Source organism: Carassius carassius, chromosome 10, assembly GCF_963082965.1.
Source record: "Carassius carassius chromosome 10, fCarCar2.1, whole genome shotgun sequence".
Lineage (NCBI taxonomy): Eukaryota > Metazoa > Chordata > Actinopteri > Cypriniformes > Cyprinidae > Carassius > Carassius carassius.
Window position 1 is genome coordinate 21,433,837 of NC_081764.1, and position 25,982 is coordinate 21,459,818.

The 25,982-nt window shown below is 34.9% G+C and overlaps 1 long non-coding RNA gene across 1 annotated transcript; it reads right to left on the reverse strand.

Moving 5' to 3' along the window:
- Window positions 1-9,827: 9,827 nt before the first annotated feature.
- LOC132151326 (uncharacterized) lies at window positions 9,828-25,364 on the reverse strand. Its single transcript, XR_009436380.1, has 5 exons — window positions 25,324-25,364; window positions 14,815-14,853; window positions 10,892-10,946; window positions 10,469-10,660; window positions 9,828-9,958 (listed from the first exon to the last, which is right to left on the reverse strand). It is a non-coding gene; the product is annotated as an uncharacterized LOC132151326 (long non-coding RNA).
- Window positions 25,365-25,982: the final 618 nt, after the last annotated feature.

Consider the following 25,982-nt stretch of genomic DNA (forward strand, 5'->3'; position numbering starts at 1 on the left):
TCGGTTTAGCCAGTCTGTCTGCTTCCTGACCTGGGCCCCAGTTAGTCAAGTATAAACTCTAAGACTATTTGCCATATTTCTAGAGAGAAGAGCGGCGCCACCCCAGGAGGGATGAAGAGCATCTCTTTTCAACAGGTTAGGTCTGCCCCAAAAGCTCGCTCGTGGGAGTTTTACTTACTCAAAGTTGTTCTATGGGCAGAAAAGAAAATGATTGGTTGAAAGATTCAACCAATGAAATTAAATCAGAGGCGGGGTCAAGACGTTTGGAAATTTGGAGGGAAGATGCGTTATAATCGACTGTTCATTGGAGTGGGAGATCACATATATTGTAAGGTAAGTAAATTTACGATATATTGTTTTAAAAAACAAACATAAACAGCCTCTAAGTGTACTAAGATAATTAGGGGAACATTGAAAGTGCACAAAAATAAGCCTTGTCTAAACATCCGATCGTATTTTGACTTTTCGACTTTTTCAGTTCACCGCTCCAAAGCTGTTAACTTAATTGGATAACTATGGTAAAACATGGTTTTCCAGTGCTAACCTACCCCGCTGTCTGTGATCAATTAATTCGTTCAAGCCACCGCGACATTTCCTTCAAATTTATACATCCCCCGCCCTAGCGCTGCAAGTGGGACCAACGTACTTCATATTGCTGTTATTTTTAGTCTATGCTGCTCTCGGGGCAGAAGTATTCAATAGATTCATATCGATGTTATTTTTAATATTCAGTGGTTTCATATCGCTTTTCTTTTTAGTCTATGCTGCTCTCGGGGCAGAAGTATTCAATAGATTCATATTTCTGTTATTTTTAATATTCAGTGGTTTCATATATGTTATTTTTAGTCTATGCTGCTCTTGGGCAGGAGTAAATTTTTAAAAAATTTTAGTGAAGTGACATTCAGCCAAGTATGGTGACCCATACTCAGAATTTGTGCTCTGCATTTAACCCATCCGAAATGCACACACACAGAGCAGTGAACACACACACACACACACTGTGAGCACGCACCCGGAGCAGTGGGCAGCCATTTATGCTGCGGCGCCCGGGGAGCAGTTGGGGGTTCAATGCCTTGCTCAAGGGCACCTAAGTCATGGTATTGAGGGTGGAGAGAGAACTGTACATGCACTCCCCCCACCCACAATTCCTGCCGGCCCGGGACTCGAACTCACAACCTTTCGATTGGGAGTCCGACTCTCTAACCATTAGGCCACGACTTCCCTAATTCAGTAGAGTATTCAGTAGATTCGTATCGCTGTTATTTTTAATATTCAGTGGTTTCATATTTCTGTTATTTTTAATATTCAGTGGTTTCATATCTCTGTTATTTTTAGTCTATGCTGCTCTCAATAGATTCATATCGCTGTTATTTTTAATATTCAGTGGTTTCATATTTCTGTTATTTTTAGTCTATGCTGCTCTCGGGGCAGAAGTATTCAATAGATTCATATCGCTGTTATTTTTAATATTCAGTGGTTTCATATCGCTGTTATTTTTAGTCTATGCTGCTCTTGGGCAGGAGTATTCAATAGATTCATATCGCTGTTATTTTTAATATTCAGTGGTTTCATATCGCTGTTATTTTTAGTCTATGCTGCTTGGGGCAGAAGTATTCAATAGATTCATATCGATGTTATTTTTAATATTCAGTGGTTTCATATTTCTGTTATTTTTAGTCTATGCTGCTCTCGGGGCAGAAGTATTCAATAGATTCATATCGATGTTATTTTTAATATTCAGTGGTTTCATATCGCTGTTATTTTTAGTCTATGCTGCTCTTGGGCAGGAGTATTCAATAGATTTGTATCACTGTTATTTTTAATATTCAGTGGTTTCATATTGCTGTTATTTTTAGTCTATGCTGCTCTCGGGGCAGGAGTATTCAATAGATTCATATTGATGTTATTTTTAATATTCAGTGGTTTCATATTTCTGTTATTTTTAGTCTATGCTGCTCTTGGGGCAGGAGTATTCAATAGATTCATATTTCTGTTGTTTTTAATATTCAGTGGTTTCATATTTCTGTTATTTTTAGTCTATGCTGCTCTTGGGGCAGGAGTATTCAATAGATTCATATCGATGTTATTTTTAATATTCAGTGGTTTCATATCGCTGTTATTTTTAGTCTATGCTGCTCTTGGGGCAGGAGTATTCAATAGATTCATATCGATGTTATTTTTAATATTCAGTGGTTTCATATCGCTGTTATTTTTAGTCTATGCTGGTCTCGGGGCAGGAGTATTCAATAGATTCATATTTCTGTTATTTTTAATATTCAGTGGTTTCATATCGCTGTTATTTTTAGTCTATGCTGCTCTTGGGGCAGGAGTATTCAATAGATTCATATTTCTGTTATTTTTAATATTCAGTGGTTTCATATCGCTGTTATTTTTAGTCTATGCTGCTCTTGGGCAGGAGTATTCAATAGATTCATATCGATGTTATTTTTAATATTCAGTGGTTTCATATTGCTGTTATTTTTAGTCTATGCTGCTCTCGGGGCAGGAGTATTCAATAGATTCATATTTCTGTTATTTTTAATATTCAGTGGTTTCATATCGCTGTTATTTTTAGTCTATGCTGCTCTTGGGCAGGAGTATTCAATAGATTCATATCGATGTTATTTTTAATAGTCAGTGGTTTCATATTGCTGTTATTTTTAGTCTATGCTGCTCTCGGGGCAGGAGTATTCAATAGATTCATATCGATGTTATTTTTAATATTCAGTGGTTTCATATCGCTGTTATTTTTTTAGAGTATGGTGCTCTTGCGGCAGGAGTATTCAATAGATTCATATACCTGTTATTTTTTGTCTACTATATGCTGCTCTCAGGGATAAACAAATTTGTTCATTAGTGAACTGTGTCAATGGTTTATATATATATATATATATATATATATATATATATATATATATATATATATATATACAGTACAGACCAAAAGTTTGGAAACATTACTATTTTTAATGTTTTTGAAAGAAGTTTCTTCTGCTCATCAAGCCTGCATTTATTTGATCAAAAATACAGAAAATTTAATATTGTGATATATTATTACAATTTAAAATGATTGTTTTTAAATGTATTATACTTTAAATTAGCATTTATTTCTGTGATGCAAAGCTGAATTTTTAGGATCATTATCACATTATCCTTTAGAAATTATTCTAATATGATGATTCATTATCAAAGTTGGAAACCGTTCTGCTGCTTAATATTTTTTCAGAACATGTGATAATTTTTTAGGATACTTTGATGAATAAAAAGTAAAAAAAAAAAAAAAAAAAGAAGCTATGTTTTTAAATTATAAATTATTTGTAATAACAATATACACTACTGGTCAGTAATTTTGGGGTCAGTATTTTTTTTTCTTACTTTTTTTTTATAAAATCAATACTTTTATTCAGAAAGGATGTGTTAAATTGATAAAAAGTGATATTAAAGAAAATATATTATTAGAATATATTAGAGTTTTTTTTTTATTTTGAATAAATGCAGTTCTTTTTAACCTTTTATTCATCAAATATATTAGACAGCAGAACTGTTTCCAACACTCATAATAAATCAGAATATTAGAATGATTTCTAAATGATCATGTGATAGACTGGATGTTACATGTGACACTGAAGGCTGGAGTAATGATGCTGAAAATTCAGCTTTGCATCACAGGAATACATTTTTTTAAAGTATTTTAAGTTGTAATAATATTTCACAATATTACTGTTTTTTCTGTATTTTTGATCAAATAAATGCAGGCTTGATGAGCAGAAGAAACTTCTTTCAAAAACATTAAAAATAGTAATGTTTCCAAACTTTTGGTCTGTACTGTGTATATGTATATATATATATATATATATAGAGAGAGAGAGAGAGAGAGAGAGAGAGAGAGAGAGAGAGAGAGAGAGAGTTTTATAGAGTTTTATACTCTCCTAATACCCCCCCCCCCCCCACCTTTTTAGAAAGAAAATGGAAAACATTTGGATTGAAGGTGTTAAACGAAAGCTGAAGAAGGTTACAGATCCTGAGGTGATCCAAGAAGTTGTTGTTTTTGAGGAGGACTTCATGCAATCTTATATCAAGAAATTGGAAGAGGAAACTCACAGCTATTTTAAATCTCCTGTATGCACTCACAAGGACTACTACTATTATGCATGTGAGAGATCAAACAAACCAACTGGATGTAGCAATGGTAAACCAACTCAAACCAGGGCTAACTCTTGCAGGGCTTATGTGTCTTTCAAAATAATCAAGGATGCTGGAGTTACAGGTGCTGTTGTGCACAAAATGCTGAAACACAATGGACATGACATCAACATGCAGGAAGAGGGTATAAAAAATCGTGTTGACCCAGAACTTCTGGCTTTTATTGACATGTGGCTTGAACAAGGACTGTCGGTGTCAGAAACACTTCTGAAAAGTGTTAATTGGGCAGAAAGGCATGGACACATCGACAAACACAATCGTCGATATTATGTTACACCGGAGGATATTAGAATCATCAAAAAGAGCATCAATGCCCTAATTTTTCCTGATGTAAAAGATTGTGTCAGTGTGGATATACTCGCCACATCAGAGCTAAAGGAGAACATTTGTTTTTATCAGCCATTAAGTTATGAACAGCCATTGATAATTGTAGTACAGACACCCTGGCAAAAACAACTACTTAAGGAACATCCAAATCCCATGATGTTCATGGATGCAACCTACAAGGGGATGATCTCATATGGTTATGCATTTTATGTACTTCTTCTGAGCAATAGTATTGGAAGAGGAGTTCCATTTGCATACTTCATTATAAGTCAGGAAACAACAGCCGCACTCACTCTCTGCCTGGAAAAGCTTTCTAGCTGTAATCCTGGTTTTCTTCCCCGGTCAGTACCCTTTGTATTTAAACTCTTCAGATGATTATTTGCTTACACAGCCCATATCATGGAAATTGTAGTTTCCTTACATTGATAAATAATGTAAAATGTATACACTGTTTATGTAAAAAAAAAAAAAAAATCATAAGGTAGCTTAAATTCTCCATATTGTGACTTGCGTAACAAAAACCTGTTAAAATCATGAATTTCATGTGTATTCCTTTTTCTGTATAGGTCAGTCATGATTGACAGGGACCTGAAAGAGCTCAATGCCATAAGGCAGATTTTTCCTTCAGCAAAGGTCCTCGTTTGCTGGTTTCACGTGCTGCAGGTAGATGACAGAACAGTTCACATAGCAAATTCATTATTTCTAAGTATTTCTGATTATATTAAATATCTTAAAAATATATTGTTTATTTACTTGTATGATTATTACCAATAATTCACAAATACCTTAAAAACAGTAGTATGAGTTAGCACTGGACTATTAATCATTAAAAGATTGTGATCTTGATTCAAACACCTATGCGATCCTATAGACCAATTTTAGGTTTCTAAACATTCAGGAGCGAATAGCCTTTACGGATAGAGAATTACATGGATACAGTATAAAATTGCTAGGTTTAAAAAGATTGCAGATTATATTGATTAGATGTCATTTTCAAAATGTTACAAGAGCTTGTCACTCAACAATGAGCACTGTTATTCAGTGAAATTGACGTTAGATAGTGGGAGAGTCTTACAGATCCCAAACAGGGAAGACGTTTTTTTTTGTGTGCGGAGACTATCTAGTGGCAGAAAATTGGAATAAAAGAATAATAATAATAAAAGTGAATTTGATTTTATATTTCAAGATTCTGACTTAATTCTCGCAGTTCTGATATATCATCTCACAATTCTAATAAGGAAAAACATGTCAGGTTTCTAATGTAACCATGGTTCCCTGAGTAGGGAACGAGACACTGCATCCTCTAGGGGGCGCTTTGGGGAACACCTCGTCGTGACCCATGTCTGAAGCATACTTTGAAAAACACCAACATGTTGCCCGGCAACAGCCTCTGACGTCACTACCGGCGCGACTATAAATAAGCACCAGGAGAACACGTCTTTTACTTCTTCGTCTGAAGCTTGCGTCCAAAGCATGGCAGGGAGCTAGAGGACACAGTGTCTCATTCCCTACTCAGGGAACCATGGTTACAATAGTAACCTGAGACATTCCCTTTCAAGGGAACTTTGAACTGCGTCCTCTAGGGGTCGTTATGGGGAACAGTATACCCACGCCGCCATGCTGAGGGGAGTGCAGGCCATAATCATGGCAAACACTAAGTACCAACTCTACCATTTCCATGGGAGTTGCCCCTGGGACGGTTACACGGCTGTCCATGACATTATCCCTTACGGCCAAAGGCCTAAGCTACATACCCAGTTTTATTCGTTAGGGCCTCGGCCCGGGGTAGAGCTTAAAGGCTTGGAATCAGGAAGGATTCCTTTAAAGGGATACGGCTAAGAACCCAGCATTTATACAAGGTCTTGGCTGTCACACAGGGGCTACCGCTTGCTCTCGGACAAGTTGCTGCTGAAGGAGCTGTCTCAACAGATCTCTAGTAGCAACACCCTGTTTAGATAGATATCCGAGGATACACAAATGGAGTGGCGCCCAAAAAAGGGAAGAACTCGTCATTCTCTCTTTTCCCCTCAGCTCTCCGTTTTTTCCCCCTCAGAATTGACAAACTCAACTTAAACTATTTTTGAGTTAAGTCGAGTTATAAATTGTGAATTTGGATATATATATACGGAAGTTCTAAGCGACCATGCATTATAATTTCCTGCCTTCTTGTTTTCTCATTATAACGACTTAATTTTCTTGTTATCTCGACATAATGAAAGTTTGTTTTCTCGTTATAACGACATGACAGTTTAACGGTTGCTAAAGTAACGAACTCAACTTTGACAGACATCTGATGGACAACCATGCAGATGCTCTTACTGTAGCCTATATTTCAGCAAATTTTACTTCGCGTCTACAATACTGTACATAAATAAAGGCTGATCAATCACTGTTGATTTTTCCAGAGCCAGTACACCAAACATTTTGTTTTTGTAATTAACATTTCAAAACAACACAGCAAACACAGGCGGAGCGCCTTCAGAAAGATGCAGAACTATTCTAAGATCTTTTAGAGCTGCTTGGATTAAACTCACTTTTAATTTTCCCTTTATTTGAAATAAAATTATATATAATTTGTAATTTTTAGTAGACATTATATGCTGTGGCAGATATCATGTACATTACAAGCTTCTGTTTGAAAAGAGCGTTCATGTGCAGTGTATGTGTGTGTGCAGAAAAAAACGATTACAACATTATAGAACAAAACTGAATGAAATTAGCCTATGCACTTTACATATACATCACATTTCTCATCAATATGGTTAACAATAAAGATTAGTAATAAGGAAAAGAAGCACATCACAAATAGCCTATCGTTAAATACCGTCCTACTGTAGATAAACAGAACATCTCCGCTTATTAACTAACAATCATGTGCTTAAAAGAAGCACAAATAAAGATATAGGTGCAAACAGAATACAGTGACGTCAACCTTGATTTTGATAAGCAGTTATTTTATGACCCAGAACGAGTTGGTGTAACTCTAGCAAGAACTTAATACACAAAATAATCATATTGATTCAAGCTTTTAACATTTATGAATTAATTAAATGTCAGTAATGAACAAGACTGCACAAATTATAGCGATCACGAGGAAGGTCTGCGTACAGTAAAGTGGATAGTGTACAACACCCCATCAGTTATTTTCAGATCTATAGTGCCACCTGCTGGCGTAGTTTCGTAACTTCTTCTAAAATTAAGTCATTATAACGAGAAAACGACTTTCGTTATGTCGAGATAACGAGAAAATTAAGTCGTTATAACGAGAAAATGACTTTTTTATGTTGAGATAACGAGAAAATTTAGTCGTTATAACGAGAAAACGACTTTTTTATGTTGAGATAACAAGAAAATTAAGTCATTATAACGAGAAAACAAGAAGGAAAAAAATTATAATGCATGGCCGCTTAGAATTTCCGTATATATATAAAAAAGAAAAGTCAGAATTGTGAGACAAAATAAATAAATGTTATTTAAAAATGTTAGTAGTAAGGTTTGTAGGGCTAATACAATACATCATTGAACAGCAAATGTGAATATTATGTACACCAATTCAAATGGACCTATTGTTTAAATCAAATGTATGCTTCAAAAGTAGAGTAATCATAGCAGTTTTCATCCAAAATATGTCTAGTTAAATGTCAGCATTTAGATTCAAATAGTGTTTTTGACAACTGTATTATATAAAAATTATTTGCATTCCGATCTTGACATCAAAAGGCACAAAAATATATATATTTTTTCTCTTAATCCATGGATTTTACCCATTTACCTCCACTTGTTCCCAGTGTTTTTCTGCAACCACTATGGGCACACAGCTGCAAGTGACGTAACTGTGACGTTTACTCTGAATTGGTCTATTCTTAAATTAAAATGATTTGGCTATGATTATTAAACCTTTAACATGTATGATCACAGTGAACATTCAAATCTGCATAGGCGCTGCCACTGACCAATGTGTTAACGCAACTGTTTGATTTAATTTTTATGTTATGACAACTTCAAATGAACTTAGGCTCAACCAACAAACTGCATTGAGTTAGAGAAGTTGGCTATCTATGATTGAGAAGGGGCTGGATTCAAAATGAAAACGAATGAAAATGGAACATGCGTTATTCCACCAGATACTAGCACTCAGTCTCACACAGTTGATTTGGTCATGGTCAAATGTGACTGCAGAAATCCATTTTGAATCCAGCCCCTTCTCAATCATAGATTTGACAGCATCAGATAAATCATTGTTGTTTCCTTTGATGCGCCCACTTGCTGCCAGATCTTTTGTGTAACTGTAAATCACACAATCATTCATTAGCAATGTAAATTAGTAATGGCAGGAAATGACTGGAAATGTAAATGTGTGTGTGTGTGTGTGTGTGTGTGTGTGTGTGTGTGTGTGTGTGTATATATATATATATATATATATCCAGAAGCAGTTCTCTGTGCAAACATATACTTTTCTCGAGAATTGTTGCACAGCAACAAGGACTAGACATTCAAGACATCAGGTCTACTCTTGCTAGAAAAATAATCGATAGTCATTCGTATATCTCAGATGATGAAAACCTCACTGTCTTTCACAGTGATGGAAGTGTCGCAACTATAAATCACAAAAGCCCAAATTTTTGTACATGCATGGCAAATAGTCACAATGAAAAATGTGTCTGTATTTTGGTTCACAACATCCTCTACCTTCCTCTGACACCTTCTGAGTTAATCTCTATTCATCCAGATTGCCAGAAAACACCCAACAGAAAGCCAAAACCTGAAATTCAGGCTATGTTAAGAGACCTTATAGAATGGAGCCAATCAGAAACGTACACTGAAAACAAGGAGCTGTACAAGACAGTAGAGAGGGCACACAGACAAGTTTTTTCAAACTTCAGTATTCGGTCAAGAAAAAGAAAAATAACTGCACTGCATGCCTATCGGCAACAGGTGTATTTTATTTTTTGTACTGCTGAACAGTTACAATCAACAAGAAACAATCATTTGAAACAATGGAAGTACTAAATAAAGTGGGGTGAAATCTTACTCGTCTTTGGAGACTTTTGATTTTAGTGCTCTTATCTTTTCCTTAAGACAGGCATCAATTATTGTAAAAGTGCCCTTAATCACAGCAGGACCAAGACCATGTGTTGCGAGGCCAAATGTTTCCCAATTATTCTCCAAAGCTTCTTGTAAAGCTTTCATGGTCTTCATGCAATTGAAAATATCAACAGCTGTTTAGTTTTCCAGTTCACCTGATTATTAAATAATTTAGTTAATGTTAAGTGTAACAGTAAATTGTTACTAAATTACCTGCAGTCTTCTGTTTTGAACATGGCTTCATTGACATTTCCCTCTTCCAACAGGGCTTCAGCCACTTTTTTCTGGGGGATGAATTTTGTTGCCAGGTACATGATGTCACCAGCCAGATCACTGCATTCATCTAAAATATAATTTAATTTAATTTAATTTAATAATAATAATATAATAATTATTTGTAATTATGGATACACTCAAAAAATAACCATGGCATGGTTGTGGGTGCCAGATGAGCTGGTTTGAATATTTCAGAACATGCTGATCTACTGAGACGTTTCACTAACAAAAGTATTTAGTGTTTACACAGAACTGTAAAAAAAAACTATTGAATAACCAATTATTATGGGGGTGGAAATCTGGCATTCTGCAGATTATTGTTCTTGGCTGCTGTTATAGCCCATCTACCTCAAGGTTCAATGTCTTGTGCATGCTAAAATGATTTTCTGCTTACAGTACAATGGTTTATACATAGTAAGTGCATAACAATAGTTACAAATAATGTGTAAAGTCAGTTGAAATTATATTATGTTATATAAAATCTTATTATATTATGAATTTTGTGATTCAAAGGCACAAAACAATGATACTGGTCTCAGAATTCCCTTTAAAGTTATTACTTCTACTATAGTATTACCTTCACAAAGTTTGGAGCACTGTGAAGTTAACTTTGTTTGCTTTGAGGGCTTCACCTCCAACTCCTCCAACTTCTCTATAATTTTTTTTTTTTTGTCCCTTGGCCTTCCGGAGATAAGCCACTATAGCGTTTGCAGAGTAGCTCTCTGGCAGAGACCATCTTCTCTGTAGCTCATCTGATGTGACCAGGTATCTGAAATATCAATGTGTTACATATATTATAATGATCTTGAAAAGGTGGCGGTACTTTATCTTTTAAAAATCCTCTTTAGATGCATAGGAACACAAAAGTAAGAAGGGTTTGGACCATGGCATTAAGATAATTTATTTGGAAGGTTTTTCTTTCTTTTTTTTAATTAAATGGGACTGATCTAGAGCATATTTTGCTTTAATTAAAACCCATTTAAAGAAAAATTGTACTAACCTTTTTGCTTGGTGAAAGTCTGACACTTTTAAAGCACTTTCCACTAGGAATCCCCCTGGAAAAGTTGGAAAGTAAAATTAACCATACCAATGGGAGAGGAATAACATGCATTAATTTATATTAAAATGAATTACTGTCTGTTGATAAATGCTTTTCATAGACTCATCTACAGCATCATAAAGTGTCTTAATTCTGGTTTCCTTTATTAATGCAACATTTATAGCATTTATATCAGTGTCACCTGATTCTTTACTAGGTCAACAGTAAATAACATTATTCTTTACAATGGCTAAAACCTACCAGAGGTTTAAACCCGTTATAGAGCAGATGCAAAACTTTACCTGTCTGATCTTGGCTGTGTCCTCGGCTGCTTTCACCCCAAAAGACATTTCTGTCTTGTCCCTCAGTTTCTTTGATTCTGTTACCTTCTTCTGAACTGTCTTGTTCCTCAGTTTCTTTGATTCTGTTACCATGTTCTGAACTGTCTTTGTCCCTCAGTTTCTTTGATTCTGTTACCTTCTTCTGAACTGTCTTGTCCCTCAGTTTCTTTGATTCTGTTACCATCTTCTGAACTGTCTTGTCCCTCAGTTTCTTTGATTCTGTTACCATCTTCTGAACTGTCTTGTCCCTCAGTTTCTTTGATTCTGTTACCTTGTTCTGAACTGTCTTGTCCCTCAGTTTCTTTGATTCTGTTACCATCTTCTGAACTGTCTTGTCCCTCAGTTTCTTTGATTCTGTTACCTTCTTCTGAACTGTCTTGTCCCTCAGTTTCTTTGATTCTGTTACCTTCTTCTGAACTGTCTTGTCCCTCAGTTTCTTTGATTCTGTTACCATCTTCTGAACTGTCTTGTCCCTCAGTTTCTTTGATTGTTACCATCTTCTGAACTGTCTTGTCCCTCAGTTTCTTTGATTCTGTTACCTTCTTCTGAACTGCCTTCTAACAGAACTTATGTATTTAGAAATAATATTAAAATAAACAGGCTGATAGACTATTATTAATAGTCTATCAAAATGTAAAAAGCCTCATTAAACTATGTAATATTAGAAGGTTTATTTTACAAGTGTCATTTATTCCAGAGTTTTTTACCTTAGCAAAACAGACACTTGGCATCCTCTTGATTCCCAGGTAGACATTTGTTATGGATATTTACTAAACAGGTTGAGCATTTTTCCTAAAAGGATCATTTGCATGAAAAATGGTTAGGTCAAAAATGTTTTAATTTTACTTTTACTCCCCAACTAATTACAGTTGGATCTGGCGTCAAAAGACCACAAGATATTGGAACATGTTTAAGCTTACATTGCTTTAAATTTTAAAATGTACTTTGTGTCACTTGCCTTGTTCTTCCTAGGCACCGTGTTGTGACAGATACCACAAATACTTGACTTATCTAAAGCACATAAGAAACATATTTGCTGCATTGTTACCCCTGTTCCACACCGCAAGCGTGAGCGGCACGCAAGCAGCGCGTATTTTTTTTCGGTGTCCATGTTAATCAATGAGTGCATTCACACCGGGACCAGGAGCAGCGCGTGAACAGCAGTGAAGCGGGGGTTTCGGCGTCCGGTCTATTTTTGCTGTGCTGCTCACGCTCAATTAAAGTGAAAGCACACTTTTGATGGAAAAATAAAAATGATTTTACACAAAACTTGTTCAAAATGCACAGAATAAGCATGCCAAGAGTTTTAACAACAACGACAATGTCTAGTGTTTTAACAACTATGCCAGAAAAGAAAATTAAGTATAACAAATATGTATTTACCCATTTAAACTTTTTAATTAATCGTTTTGGGTGAAAGTATGGTGTATTGTTATAAAAACAAATGTTGAAAGAGTTATACCCATTGTTTGAAATGGCTATTTTCCGAACACGCTTTGCAGCCGCTGCTCTGACGCTGTACTTATACGCTTCCAGTGTGAATACTCGCGAGAGTCTGCTGCTTGCAGTGACGGTGTAGTTGCGCGGACGCGCTGCTCGCTCGCCGTTCACGCTTGCGGTGTGAAACATGGGTTACTCTTTCAACAGGAATCAACCAATAATAAACTCTAAATAAATACATGTGTATGGTACTTACCAATTGACCTAAAAAGAAACAACCCCAGTCGTTCTCTCTTTTGCTGTACAGGCGAGCATGCAAGGTATCCCTTTGAGCCTTCTAGAATGGCCTCAGCAATTCAAACAACAATGTGATCATATTCAATTCACCTGTATCTATAAAACCATTGAAAAAAATGACACTGGAAGATTAGATTATGTATTTGAGCTATTCGGACCCAGAGAAAAAAAAGTTATCATCTAACTGTATGAAACAGCTTCACAAACATTTATTTAACCATACAGTTTCACTATTTCTGTTTTGTAATTTAAATAGACTGCAGCAATTAACATTTTCTCAGAACCTTTAATTAATTACATGCTATTTTGTTTAGTTGTGTATTCTGAATCGTGGGAGATTCAGGATCTGTATTAGAAGCAATCCAGAAAATTATTTACATACACATATAAAAAGATAAGTTGTATTATAGATTATATAAGAGAAATGTTACCTCATCAGATACTTTGTTGTTTTCTACAAGGGATTCAAAACTTTCCATGTAAAGTGGATAGGGTCCAGTCCTTCCAATGCTGCATCCATGCAGTCCTCCAGACTTCATAACTTGTAAGACTGCAAGGGTACATTTTTTTTTTTTCATTTTTAAACTATTGTTTTAGTATTTTATATTTTTTGTTAAAACATTCTGTGATCATTGCATATTAACACTTTCTATAGCAAATACATATTGTAGGAGACTACACTACTTACCATTCATTTTTTCTCTGACAGAAATGTTCCTTGAAGACAGAGGGATAGGCTGGCAGAAAAATATTAGCCTAACCTATAAAGAGCACTGTTACCAATCTTAACCCTCATGTGGTGTTCAAAACCCTATAACACCTGTGGTGTTCCCGGTCAAAAATGAACGGCCCATAAAAAAAAGCTTATAAATCACTCATTATACCATATTTTCACCCAATCTTGGATTCAATCTTTTTGTCAACATGTTCTCTTTCAATTAGGACTGGTTTTATATTTTGATTTGCATCTGAATAATCATAGGCCTCATTTATTTGAGAGGTTTTTTTTTTTAATGAAAAGACAAGAAAAGTAAAAGTGCTAGTATTAGTTGGTTAAGTGCTGTCGAAAAAGATGAGTCTTTAGATGTTTCTTGAAAATGAGTAATGACTCAGCTGTACGAATTGAGATTGGGAGGTCATTTCACTAGCTGGGCACAGTCCAGGAAAAGGTCCGTGAGAGTGATTTTGAACTTCTTTGGGACGGCACCACAAGGCGTCGTTCACTTGCAGAGCGCAAACCTCTGCAGGGCACATAAGATTTAACCAGTGAGTTTAGGTATGTTGGTGCCGTGTCAGTGGTCGTCTTGTAGGCAAGCATCAGTACCTTGAATTTGATGCGAGCGGCTACTGGTAGCCAGTGTAACCTGATGAGGAGAGGAGTAAAGTGAGCTTTTTTTGGCTCATTGAAGACAACCCTTGCTGCGGCATTCTGGATCAATTGCAGAGGCTTGACAATACATGCAGGAAGGAACACCAGGAGAGCATTACAATAGTCCAGTCTGGAGAGAACAAGAGCTTGGACAAGAAGTTGGGTGACTTGCTCTGACAGGAAGGGTCTAATCCTCCTAATGTTGTATAAGGCAAACCTGCAGGACCGGGTCGTTGTAGCAATGTGGTCTGTGAAGCTTAACTGATGATCCATCACAACTCCTAGGTTTCTGGCTGTCCTCGAAGGAGTAATGGTTGACGAACCCAGCTGAATAGAGAAGTTGTGATGAAATGATGGATTAGCTGAAACCACCAGTAGTTCTGTCTTAGTAAGGTTAAGCTGAAGGTGATGGTCATTCATCCAGCTAGAAATGTCACTCAGACAGGCTGAAATGCGAGCAGCTACCGTCGGGTCATCTGGTTGGAATGAGAAGTAGAGTTGGGTGTCAATGGTAAGAAAAGCCATGCTTCTGAATGACAGATCCTAATGACGTCATGTAGATGGAGAAGAGAAGTGGTCCAAGTACTGAGCCTTGAGGAACCCCAGTAGCAAGGTGTTGTGACTTAGAAACATCACCCCTCCAAGACACACTGAAGGATCTGTCAGAGAGGTAGGACTTAACCCACAGGAGTCAATATGAATCTATTGAATACTCCTGCCTCTAGAGCAGCATAGACTAAAATTAACAGCGATATGAATCTATTGAATATTAAAAATTACAGCGATATGAAACCACTGAATATTAAAAATAACAGCGATATGAAACCACTGAATATTAAAAATAACATCGATATGAATCTATTGAATACTTCTGCCCCGAGCAGCATAGACTAAAAATAACAGCGATATGAAACCACTGAATATTAAAAATAACAGCGATATGAATCTATTGAATACTTCTGCCCGGAGAGCAGCATAGACTAAAAATAACAGAAATATGAAACCACTGAATATTAAAAATAACAGCGATACGAATCTACTGAATACTCCTGCCCAAGAGCAGCATAGACTGAAAAATAACAGCGATATGAAACCACTGAATATTAAAAATAACAGCGATATGAATCTATTGAATACTCCTGCCAAAGAGCAGCATAGACTAAAAATAACAGCGATATGAAACCACTGAATATTAAAAATAACATCGATATGAATCTATTGAATACTTCTGCCCCAAGAGCAGCATAGACTAAAAATAACAGCAATATGAAACCACTGAATATTAAAATAACATCGATATGAATCTATTGAATACTTCTGCCCCGATAGCAGCATAGACTAAAAATAGCAGAAATATGAAACCACTGAATACTAAAAATAACAGTCATACGAATCTATTGAATACTCCTGCCCCGAGAGCAGCATAGACTAAAAATAACAGAAATATGAAACTACTGAATATTAAAAATAACAGAAATATGAATCTATTGAATACTCCTGCCCCGAGAGCAGCATAGACTAAAAAGAAAAGCGATATGAAACCACTGAATATTAAAAATAAAAGCGATATGAATCTATTGAATACTCCTGCCCCGAGAGCAGCATAGACTAAAAATAACAGCGATATGAAACCACTGAATATAAAAAATAACAGCGATATGAATCTATTGAATACTCCTGCCCAAGAGCAGCATAGACTAAAAATAACAGCGGTATGAAACCACTGAATATTAAAAATAACAGAAATATGAATCTATTGAATACTCCTGCCCCGAGAGCAGCATAGACTAAAAAGAAAAGCGATATGAAACCACTGAATATTAAAAATAACAGCGATATGAATCTATTGAATACTCCTGCCCCGAGAGCAGCATAGACTAAAAATAACAGCGATATGAAACCACTGAATATAAAAAATAACAGCGATATGAATCTATTGAATACTTCTGCCCCGAGAGCAGCATAGACTAAAAATAACAGAAATATGAAACCACTGAATATTAAAAATAACTTTGGTACGAATCTATTGAATACTCCTGCCCAAGAGCAGCATGGACTAAAAATAACCGCGATATGAAACCACTGAATATTAAAAATAACAGAAATATGAATCTATTGAATAATCCTGCCCCGAGAGCAGCATAGACTAAAAATAACAGAAAAATGAAACCACTGAATATTAAAAATAACAGCGATATGAATCTATTGAATACCCCTGCCCCGAGAGCAGCATAGACTAAAAATAACAGCGATATGAAACCATTGAATTTTAAAAAATAACAGCGATATGAAGCTATTGAATACTCCTGCCCGAGAGCAGCATAGACTAAAAATAACAGAAATATGAAACCACTGAATATTAAAAATAACAGAAATATGAATCTATTGAATACTTCTGCCCGGAGAGCAGCATAGACTAAAAAGAAAAGAGATATGAAACAACTGAATATTAAAAATAACAGCGATATGAATTTATTGAGAGCAGCATAGACTAAACATAACAGCGATATGAAACCACTGAATATTAAAAATAACATCGATATGAATCTATTGAATACTTCTGCCCCGAGCAGCATAGACTAAAAATAACAGCGATATGAAACCACTGAATATTAAAAATAACATTGATATGAATCTATTGAATACTTCTGCCCCGAGAGCAGCATAGACTAAAAAAATAACAGAAATATGAATCCACTGAATATTAAAAATAACAGTGATACGAATCTATTGAATACTCCTGCCCAAGAGCAGCATAGACTAAAAATAACAGCAATATGAAACCACTGAATATTAAAAATAACAGCGATATGAATCTATTGAATACTCCTGCCAAACAGCAGCATAGACTAAAAATAACAGCGATATGAAACCACTGAATACTAAAAATAACAGTCATACGAATCTATTGAATACTCCGGCCCCGAGAGCAGCATAGACTAAAAATAACAGAAATATGAAACCACTGAATATTAAAAATAACTTTGGTACGAATCTATTGAATACTCCTGCCCAAGAGCAGCATGGACTAAAAATAACAGCGATATGAAACCACTGAATATTAAAAATAACAGAAATATGAATCTATTGAATAATCCTGCCCCAAGACCAGCATAGACTAAAAAGAAAAGCGATATGAAACCACTGAATATTAAAAATAACATCGATATGAATCTATTGAATACTTCTGCCCCGAGAGCAGCATAGACTAAAAATAACAGAAAAATGAAACCACTGAATATTAAAAATAACAGCGATATGAATCTATTGAATACCCCTGCCCCGAGAGCAGCATAGACTAAAAATAACAGCGATATGAAACCATTGAATTTTAAAAAATAACAGCGATATGAAGCTATTGAATACTCCTGCCCGAGAGCAGCATAGACTAAAAATAACAGAAATATGAAACCACTGAATATTAAAAATAACAGAAATATGAATCTATTGAATACTTCTGCCCGGAGAGCAGCATAGACTAAAAAGAAAAGAGATATGAAACAACTGAATATTAAAAATAACAGCGATATGAATTTATTGAGAGCAGCATAGACTAAACATAACAGCGATATGAAACCACTGAATATTAAAAATAACATCGATATGAATCTATTGAATACTTCTGCCCCGAGCAGCATAGACTAAAAATAACAGCGATATGAAACCACTGAATATTAAAAATAACATTGATATGAATCTATTGAATACTTCTGCCCCGAGAGCAGCATAGACTAAAAAAATAACAGAAATATGAATCCACTGAATATTAAAAATGACAGTGATAAGAATCTATTGAATACTCCTGCCCAAGAGCAGCATAGACTAAAAATAACAGCAATATGAAACCACTGAATATTAAAAATAACAGCGATATGAATCTATTGAATACTCCTGCCAAACAGCAGCATAGACTAAAAATAACAGCGATATGAAACCACTGAATACTAAAAATAACAGTCATATGAATCTATTGAATACTCCGGCCCCGAGAGCAGCATAGACTAAAAATAACAGAAATATGAAACCACTGAATATTAAAAATAACTTTGGTACGAATCTATTGAATACTCCTGCCCAAGAGCAGCATGGACTAAAAATAACAGCGATATGAAACCACTGAATATTAAAAATAACAGAAATATGAATCTATTGAATAATCCTGCCCCAAGACCAGCATAGACTAAAAAGAAAAGCGATATGAAACCACTGAATATTAAAAATAACATCGATATGAATCTATTGAATACTTCTGCCCCGAGAGCAGCATAGACTAAAAATAACAGAAAAATGAAACCACTGAATATTAAAAATAACAGCGATATGAATCTATTGAATACCCCTGCCCCGAGAGCAGCATAGACTAAAAATAACAGCGATATGAAACCATTGAATTTTAAAAAATAACAGCGATATGAAGCTATTGAATACTCCTGCCCGAGAGCAGCATAGACTAAAAATAACAGAAATATGAAACCACTGAATATTAAAAATAACAGAAATATGAATCTATTGAATACTTCTGCCCGGAGAGCAGCATAGACTAAAAAGAAAAGAGATATGAAACAACTGAATATTAAAAATAACAGCGATATGAATTTATTGAGAGCAGCATAGACTAAACATAACAGCGATATGAAACCACTGAATATTAAAAATAACATCGATATGAATCTATTGAATACTTCTGCCCCGAGCAGCATAGACTAAAAATAACAGCGATATGAAACCACTGAATATTAAAAATAACATTGATATGAATCTATTGAATACTTCTGACCCGAGAGCAGCATAGACTAAAAAAATAACAGAAATATGAATCCACTGAATATTAAAAATAACAGTGATACGAATCTATTGAATACTCCTGCCCAAGAGCAGCATAGACTAAAAATAACAGCAATATGAAACCACTGAATATTAAAAATAACAGCGATATGAATCTATTGAATACTCCTGCCAAACAGCAGCATAGACTAAAAATAACAGCGATATGAAACCACTGAATATTAAAAATAACATCGATATGAATCTATTGAATACTTCTGCCCCAAGAGCAGCATAGACTAAAAATAACAGCGATATGAAACCACTGAATATTAAAAATAACATCGATATGAATCTATTGAATACTTCTGCCCCGATAGCAGCATAGACTAAAAATAGCAGAAATATGAAACCACTGAATACTAAAAATAACAGTCATACGAATCTATTGAATACTCCTGCCCCGAGAGCAGCATAGACTAAAAATAACAGAAATATGAAACCACTGAAAATTAAAAATAACAGTGATACGAATCTATTGAATACTCCTGCCCAAGAGCAGCATAGACTAAAAATAACAGCGATATGAAACCACTGAATACTAAAAATAACAGTCATACGAATCTATTGAATTCTCCTGCCCCGAGAGCAGCATAGACTAAAAAAAAACAGAAATATGAAACCACTGAATATTAAAAATAACAGTGATACGAATCTATTGAATACTCCTGCCCAAGAGCAGCATAGACTAAAAATAACAGCGATATGAAACCACTGAATATTAAAAATAACAGAAATATGAATCTATTGAATACTCCTGCCCCAAGACCAGCATAGACTAAAAAGAAAAGCGATATGAAACCACTGAATATTAAAAATAACATCGATATGAATCTATTGAATACTTCTGCCCCGAGAGCAGCATAGACTAAAAATAACAGAAAAATGAAACCACTGAATATTAAAAATAACAGCGATATGAATCTATTGAATACCCCTGCCCCGAGAGCAGCATAGACTAAAAATAACAGCGATATGAAACCATTGAATATTAAAAAATAACAGCGATATGAAGCTATTGAATACTCCTGCCCAAGAGCAGCATAGACTAAAAATAACAGAAATATGAAACCACTGAATATTAAAAATAACAGAAATATGAATCTATTGAATACTTCTGCCCGGAGAGCAGCATAGACTAAAAAGAAAAGAGATATGAAATAACTGAATATTAAAAATAACAGCGATATGAATTTATTGAGAGCAGCATAGACTAAACATAACAGCGATATGAAACCACTGAATATTAAAAATAACATCGATATGAATCTATTGAATACTTCTGCCCCGAGCAGCATAGACTAAAAATAACAGCGATATGAAACCACTGAATATTAAAAATAACAGCGATATGAATCTATTGAATACTTCTGCCCCAAGAGCAGCATAGAGTAAAAGTAACAGCGATATGAAGCCACTGAATATTAAAAATAACAGCGATATGAATCTATTGAATACTTCTGCCCCGAGAGCAGCATAGACTAAAAATAACAGAAATATGAAACCACTGAATATTAAAAATAACAGAAATATGAATCTATTGAATACTTCTGCCCTGAGAGCAGCATAGAATAAAAATTACAGCAATATGAAACCACTGAATATTAAAAATAACATCGATATGAATCTATTGAGAGCAGCATAGACTAAAAATAACAGCGATATGAAACCACTGAATATGAAAAATAACATCGATATGAATCTATTGAATACTTCTGCCCCGAGCAGCATAGATTAAAAATAACAGTGATATGAAACCACTGAATATTATAAATAACAGCAATATGAATCTATTGAATACTTCTTCCCCGAGAGCAGCATAGACTAAAAATAACAGAAATATGAAACCACTGAATATTAAAAATAACTGCGATACGAATCTATTGAATACTCCTGCCCGAGAGCAGCATAGACTAAAAATAACAGCGAAATGAAACCACTGAATATTAAAAATAACATTGATATGAATCTATTGAATACTCCTGCCCAAGAGAAGCATAGAATAAAAATAACAGCGATATGAAACCACTGAATATTAAAAATAACAGCGATATGAATCTATTGAATACTTCTGCCCCGAGAGCAGCATAGACTAAAAGTAACAGCGATATGAAACCACTGAATATTAAAAATAACAGCGATATGAATCTATTGAATACTTCTGCCCCGAGAGCAGCATAGTCTAAAAATAACAGAAATATGAAACCACTGAATATTAAAAATAACAGCAATACAAATCTACTGAATACTCCTGCCCAAGAGCAGCATACACTAAAAATAACAGCGATATGAAACCACTGAATATTAAAAATAACAGAAATTTGAAAACACTGAATATTATAAATAACAGAAATATGAATCTATTGAATACTTCAGCCCTGAGAGCAGTATAGACTAAAAATAACAGCGATATGAAACCACTGAATATTAAAAATAACATTGATATGAATCTATTGAGAGCAGCATAGACTAAAAATAACAGCGATATGAAACCACTGAATATGAAAAATAACAGCGATATGAATCTATTGAATACTTCTGCCCCGAGAGCAGCATAGACTAAAAGTAACAGCAATATGAAACCACTGAATATTAAAAATAACAGCGATATGAATCTATTGAATACTTCTGCCGCGAGAGCAGCATAGACTAAAAATAACAGGAATATGAAACCACTGAATATTAAAAATAACAGCGATACGAATCTACTGAATACTCCTGCCCAAGAGCAGCATAGACTAAAAATAACAGCGATATGAAACCACTGAATATTAAAAATAACCGAAATATGAAACCACTGAATATTAAAAATAACATCGATATGAATCTATTGAATACTTCTGCCACGAGAGCAGCATAAACTAAAAATAACAGCGATATGAAACCACTGAATATTAAAAATAATATTGATATGAATCTATTGAATACTTCTGCCCCGAGAGCAGCATAGACTAAAAATAACAGAAATATGAATCCACTGAATATTAAAAATAACAGTGATACGAATCTATTGAATACTCCTGCCCAAGAGCAGCATAGACTAAAAATAACAGCAATATGAAACCACTGAATATTAAACATAACAGAAATATGAATCTATTGAAAACTCCTGCCCCGAGAGCAGCATAGACTAAAAATAACAGCGATATGAAACCACTGAATATTAAAAATAACAGCGATACGAATCTACTGAAGACTCCTGCCCAAGAGCAGCATAGACTAAAAATAACAGCCATATGAAACCACTGAATATTAAAAATAACAGAAATATGAATCTATTGAAAACTTCGGCCCCGAGAGCAGCATAGACTAAAAAGAAAAGCGATATGAAACCACTGAATATTAAAAATAACAGCGATATGAATCTATTGAATACTTCTGCCCCGAGAGCAGCATAGTCTAAAAATAACAGAAATATGAAACCACTGAATATTAAAAAATAACAGCAATACAAATCTACTGAATACTCCTGCCCAAGAGCAGCATAGACTAAAAATAACAGCGATATGAAACCACTGATTATAAATAACAGAAATTTGAAACCACTGAATATTAAAAATAACAGAAATATGAATCTATTGAATACTTCTGCCCTGATAGCAGTATAGACTAAAAATAACAGCCATATAAAACCACTGAATATTAAAAATAACATTGATATGAATCTATTGAGAGCAGCATAGACTAAAAATAACAACGATATGAAACCACTGAATATGAAAAATATCATCGATATGAATCTATTGAGTACTTCTGCCCCGAGCAGCATAAAATAAAAATAACAGCGATATGAAACCACTGAACATTAAAAATAACAGCGATATGAATCTATTGAATTCTTCGGCCCCGAGCAGCATAGACTAAAAATAACAGCGATATGAAACCACTGAATATTAAAAATAACAGCAATATGAATCTATTGAATACATCTGCCCCGAGAGCAGCATAGACTAAAAATAACAGAAATATGAAACCACTGAATATTAAAAAAAACAGCGATACGAATCTATTGAATACTCCTGCCCCGAGAGCAGCATAGACTAAAAATAACAGCGATATGAAACCACTGAATATTAAAAATAACATCGATATGAATCTATTGAATACTCCTGCCCAAGAGCAGTATAGACTAAAAATATAAGCGATATGAAACCACTGAATATTAAAAATAACAGCGATATGAATCTATTGAATACTTCTGCCCCGAGAGCAGCATAAATGAAAAGTAACAGCGATATGAAACCACTGAATATTAAAAATAACAGCGATATGAATCTATTGAATACTTCTGCCGCGAGAGCAGTATAGACTAAAAATATAAGCGATATGAAACCACTGAATATTAAAAATAACAGCGATATGAATCTATTGAATACTTCTGCCCCGAGAGCAGCATAAATGAAAAGTAACAGCGATATGAAACCACTGAATATTAAAAATAACAGCGATACGAATCTACTGAATACTCCTGCCCAAGAGCAGCATAGACTAAAAATAACAGCGATATGAAACCACTGAATATTAAAAATAACAGAAATATGAAACCACTGAATATTTAAAATAACATCGATATGAATCTATTGAATACTTCTGCCCCGAGAGCAGCATAAATGAAAAGTAACAGCGATATGAAACCACTGAATATTAAAAATAACAGCGATACGAATCTATTGAATACTTCTGCCCCGAGAGCAGCATAGACTAAAAATAACAGCGATATGAAACCACTGAATATTAAAAATAACATCGATATGAATCTATTGAATACTTCTGCCCCGAGAGCAGCATAGACTAAAAATAACAGAAATATGAAACCACTGAATATTAAAAATAACAGTGATACGAATCTATTGAATACTCCTGCCCAAGAGCAGCATAGACTAAAAATAACAGCAATATGAAACCACTGAATATTAAACATAACAGAAATATGAATCTATTGAAAACTCCTGCCCCGAGAGCAGCATAGACTAAAAATAACAGCGATATGAAACCACTGAATATTAAAAATAACAGCGATACGAATCTACTGAATACTCCTGCCCAAGAGCAGCATAGACTAAAAATAACAGCGATATGAAACCACTGAATATTAAAAATAACAGAAATATGAAACCACTGAATATTTAAAATAACATCGATATGAATCTATTGAATACTTCTGCCCCGAGAGCAGCATAGACTAAAAATAACAGCGATATGAAACCACTGAATATTAAAAATAACATCGATATGAATCTATTGAATACTTCTGCCCCGAGAGCAGCATAGACTAAAAATAACAGAAATATGAAACCACTGAATATTAAAAATAACAGTGATACGAATCTATTGAATACTCCTGCCCAAGAGCAGCATAGACTAAAAATAACAGCAATATGAAACCACTGAATATTAAACATAACAGAAATATGAATCTATTGAAAACTCCTGCCCCGAGAGCAGCATAGACTAAAAATAACAGCGATATGAAACCACTGAATATTAAAAATAACAGCGATACGAATCTACTGAATACTCCTGCCCAAGAGCAGCATAGACTAAAAATAACAGCGATATGAAACCACTGAATATTAAAAATAACAGAAATATGAATCTATTGAAAACTTCTGCCCCGAGAGCAGCATAGACTAAAAAGAAAAGCGATATGAAACCACTGAGTATTAAAAATAACAGCGATATGAATCTATTGAGAGCAGCATAGACTAAAAATAACAGCGATATTAAACCACTGAATATTAAAAATAACATCGATATGAATCTATTGAATACTTCTGCCCCGAGCAGCATAGACTAAAAATAATAGCGATATGAAGTACGTTGGTCCCACTTGCAGCGCTAGGGCAGGGGATGTATAAATTTGAAGGAAATGTCGCTTTGGCTTGAACGAATTAAGTGATCACAGACAGCGGGGTAGGTTAGCACTGGAAAACCATGTTTTACCATAGTTATCCAATTAAGTTAACAGCTTTGGCGCGGTGAACTGAAAAAGTCGAATCAAAATACGATCGGATGTTTAGACGAGGCTTGTTTTTGTGCACTTTCAATGTTCCCCTAATTATCTTAGTACACTTAGAGGCTGTTTTTTTGTTTTTAAAACAATATATCGTAAATTTACTTACCTTACAATATATGTGATCTCCCACTCCAACGAACAGTCGATTACAACGTATCTTCCCTCCAAATTTCCAAACGTCTTGACCCCGCCTCTGATGTCAGGCACTCTGTCTCCTGGTAATCATTTGACTATGGTGGCTGGTGTCTCTATATTCAAGTCAAGTCAAGTCACCTTTATTTATATAGCGCTTTAAACAAAATACATTGCGTCAAAGCAACTGAACAACATTCATTAGGAAAACAGTGTGTCTATTCACATTCCATACAATAGAATCGCCAATAAATAGAGCACTTTCATCAGGTTTCTCAGTGGGTGCATCACTGAGTGGGGAGAACATGTTTAATGTTTTGATTGGAACAGAAGAGCGGTGTTTTGACCCACGACTATGCTGCCTCACTTTCACCCAGTTGCTCTGCTGCAGGGGTTCTGTTGCCAGAACCGAACAATGTACAGGAATCCCTGAGCTAGACGCATCCAAAGCCATATTTAGAGCCCTAACATTCGTACTGTCCTCAATTAAAGTTTGGATGCGTGTCTCTAATTCTGAAATCTTCTCTGTCAGCCTAACTATTTCCCTGCATTTATCACATGTGAATCCCTCATCAGCGACAGAGATGGATAAACTGTACATGTGGCAAGAGGTGCAAATAACAATAGCAGGAG